This window comes from Rhagoletis pomonella, unplaced genomic scaffold (genome assembly GCF_013731165.1).
Source record: "Rhagoletis pomonella isolate Grant_MI unplaced genomic scaffold, Rhpom_1.0 Rhpom_scaffold_13583, whole genome shotgun sequence".
NCBI lineage: Eukaryota > Metazoa > Arthropoda > Insecta > Diptera > Tephritidae > Rhagoletis > Rhagoletis pomonella.
The window spans coordinates 1-4,215 of record NW_023472107.1 but is presented as its reverse complement, the minus strand read 5'-3'; the positions used below and the strand labels follow the sequence as shown (position 1 = coordinate 4,215).

General features: G+C 34.3%; 1 long non-coding RNA gene across 1 annotated transcript; it reads left to right on the top strand.

The window, feature by feature from the left end:
• Positions 1-3,991: 3,991 nt before the first annotated feature.
• Positions 3,992-4,215, top strand: LOC118756997. The gene is made up of 2 exons (XR_004995175.1): positions 3,992-4,028; positions 4,110-4,215. It is a non-coding gene; the product is annotated as an uncharacterized LOC118756997 (long non-coding RNA).

The window sequence follows — 4,215 nt, the reverse complement described above, 5'->3', positions numbered from 1 at the left end:
ACTTGTGTTTTCATAAAAGAATTTTTTAAAATTGACCTCGAGCCGGCAAAACACTAATTTATAAGTAGAAAGGTCGCTAAAACCATCAGTATACAAAGACGGAAGGCACGCCGTAAGCATACAACAACAAAAATGGGATATGCGAAAATAAAGAACAATTATGACAACTCTAAAGCAGTAATAAACAAATATCAATCTGCATACAAAAAGCTGGTAAAACTTAAGTCTAGCATCAAATTTCTTTTAAAATGCAGAAAATCAAAATTAATTCCTAACTTTATAAAGAATTCTACTAGATGTAAGAAATTATTTGTATTTTACTGTGACACACATCCTGAAATAGACAGAACTTTAGCCAGACATACACATTACTACCACATAAAAATATTAAGTCTACTGATCAAACATAAACATAACACATTAAGAACACAAAAACAGAAGGTGGAAGAAATAGCAACAAAATTAAAGAAACAGCTGAGCGCAGATGACTTAAAAGAACTCATGGAGAGTAAGCAAAACGTCGCAGATAAGCTTACAACAACACTGAAAAAGCGACAAGAATTTAACTATGAGAAATTGCGGAACAAACGAAATAATATCTTTGTCGACAACAACAAGCATGAAGATTGGTTTGTAAATAAAACGAAAGTAGAGTTCCCGCCAGACGTGAAATCATTGCTGTCGAAAGGTCCAAAGTTCGGGTTACCAATTGAGAACAAAAGATTCCCTCTTTTTCAGTACATCGCGGATGGAGAAGATCTGATACAAACTCTTAAGGACAAAGAGCAACAAGAAGAGGCGCGTACCAAATTATCATTCTTAATAAAAGACCACAAAACAACAAATAAGCAAAGTGCAATAGAGTGTGCAATTATAGACACAGTGGAACGGACGCGGAAATTTCTGAGGAAAAATGACAACATTCGAATTTTAACATCTGACAAAGGAAACAAAACGGTAGCAATGGAAATAAATGACTACAACAGTAAAATGGCAGATATATTATGTGACTTAACTACGTATAGAATACAAAGACAGGATCCCACATCGAGACTACAAAATAAAAATAATATTTTAGTCGACAAACTTTATAAAATGGAAATTATTTCAAAAGCCAAACGGAATAAGCTCACCTCAAGCACCGCGTTACCTCCAAGAATTTATGGGCTCCCTAAGATACACAAAGAAGGAACACCGCTTAGACCCATTTGCTCATCCATTGGATCGCCATCATATGGTCTATGTAAATATATTGTAAATATTTTAAAAAACGTAACGGTAAACTCAGTATATAATATCAAGAATACGCTGGATTTCAAGCACAGGACAAACAACACTTACATTTGTGACGATGAAAAACTAATTTCCTTCGATGTGGTCTCACTTTTTCCGAGCATACCGATACAACTAGCACTTGACGTAATACAAGAAAAATGGACAATAATAAAAGAACACACAAGGATACCAAAGCAATTTTTTATGGAAATAGTAAAATTTTGTATTCAAGAAAATAGGTACTTTAAATTTAACGACACGATATATACCCAGTTAAAAGGAATGCCAATGGGATCCCCTGCCTCACCTGTCATTGCAGATATTATTATGGAAAAGTTGTTGGATAACACGATTAAAAAATTAGGACGACCACCAAGATTATTAACGAAATATGTAGATGATTTATTTGCCATAATAAATGAAAATGAGGTACAAAATACACTGGACGCACTGAATTCTTTTCACAGGAATATAAAATTCACAATAGAATTAGAGGACAACGGAAAATTAGCTTATCTAGACTCCATAATAATCAGACAAGGAAACCAATTAAAATTAAGGTGGTATAAGAAACCAACAACATCAGGACGAATCATCAATTTTAATTCTAAACACCCCAAACCGATGATAATGAATACAGCAATGGGCTGTATACGACGAATGTTGGAGATATCGGACGAAACTTACCACGAAGAGATGGAGAAAGAGATTCGATCATTATTAAAAAACAATGATTTCCAGGACAATATTATAAGTACATTATTAAAAAGATCAAAATCGCAATTCAGTAAACATAGCTCAGAAAATCCTACAATATTTAAATCATTAACTTATGTCCCTCATCTGTCAGAACGCCTGGCTAAATCAGACTGCTACAACAAAGATAAAATAAAAATAGCCCACAAACCTACAAATACATTAAAAAACATATTTAATAAAACGAAGTCAAAAATACCCGAATTGGAAAAAAGTAATGTTATTTATAAAATCCCTTGTAAAGGTAAAAACAACGAGTCATGTAACAGCCTATATGTAGGAACCACAAAATCAAAATTAAAAACTAGATTAGCACAACACAAATCGGATTTGAAACAATGTCAGCTTACAAATATCAAAAAAACAGCAATCATGGCCCACTGTGCAGCTAGCGGCCACTCACCGAATTTCAACGACGCTGCGATTCTACAACAAGAACAACACTACAATAAGCGCTTTACCTTAGAAATGTTACATACAAGGAATGAAACCGAAACCGTAACCGTTTAAAACCGTTTCGTTTTTCAAAACCGAAACCGAAACCGTAACCGTTATCTTGACCTGAAAAGGAACGATACCGAAACCATTTCAATCACACGGTTTCCAGAAATTTCAAAAATAATAAATACAAATTTCTTTGAAATAAATGATTTATTTAACCAAAATCAGCAACATTTTGCTAAAATTCTTGTTAAGTAGTAAATAAGTATGGCAAGGTAACTTTTCGCAAAAATCTGCTGATGACTTTGTTGTTGTGAATCGAGGATCGATTAATTATATTTAAGTAGTTTCTTTCCCGTACGCAATGCGAGATCCCGCGTGTGCCCAAAATAGCCCAGAAATCATGCCTGTACTCAACAAAATGGTTAATAGAGAGCGAAAATTCGAGCGTATTCGATCGTAAGTGTATTCTTCTTCCTGCCCGAAACAGCCCGAAATTTTCTCCGAGTAAAAATGGATAAAGTGTCAAAGTGCATATCAGCTGTATTGTGTTTACATGTTGCCTGCATTTACTTGGTGCTTTTAAGGGAAAGTGAATGGCCTGTTGATGTATTTTCAACCTATGTACTTAAAATCAAATTTGTGAAACCAAAATTCAATTTCCAAGTGTTTGCATTTAATACCATGTTCTGACCGACAACTAAAACATTTTTCCTTCATTTTCTTTTCATTTACAACCTTTAACTTTCATTCTTATTTTGCTTTGGCCAGGCAATTAACAATAAATCCGAAATGGCGTATTAAAGATGATAAAATATGACTTCCACTTCGATGAATAATCGAAAAAAACTAGTGAAGACACCGATTGGAATGAGTGGAAAGTGAGTTTTCAAGTAGTTTTCAGCGGGAACTGGTTTTCGTTTAACAGATTTTATATGGACGAAAACACAAGTTTTAGGTCGAAAACCAGTTTTAGCAACGAAAACATGTTTCCGATGTCCGTCAGAACATGGTATAAGTGACAAAAACAAGAACAACGTGAATCAGCTGTTTCTCGACTTGTGGGCACGAAATGTGGGTTTTTGCGTTTCCGTACTTCTGAACTTTGTTCCATATTTGAAAGAAAATGTTTCTCCTATTCTCTAATTACCAAATCAGGTCCGGATTGTTAGGGAAAGAACCTAGTGTTGATATTATCAGTGAACTGTAATTTTCGATTTTCTTTCCTCAACGTTTAAGACATTGTGATTTAAATAATATCAACAAAATTTCTGTGAAAAACCGAAACCGGAACGAAACCGAAACCAAAACCGAAATAAATTTTGAAGAACGAAACCAAAACCGAAACCGAAACACTTGGCAAAACCGAAACCCAAACCGGAACGTTATTTTGAATCGGTTTCATTCATTGGTTACATATAATAAACACACCGGCAAACATAAGACTGAACTACAAAACGGACACTGAAAACTGCACTCACTTGTACAGACACTTGCTTACAAACAAATCGACAGTACCAAACTCCACGTCAAACGGTGCGGACGTGTAAATTAATGTATGTATACGTTTTATTTTTAATTATTGTTTTTGGAATTTGTGTTTACGTATATTTTATGTTTCACATGTTTGTCAATAGTTGCCCTGAGGACGGTTACCGAAGCGTAACCGAAATATATCGGAAATAAACACCAAAAAACTTGTGTTTTCATAAAAGAATTTTTTAAAATTGACCTCGAGCCGGC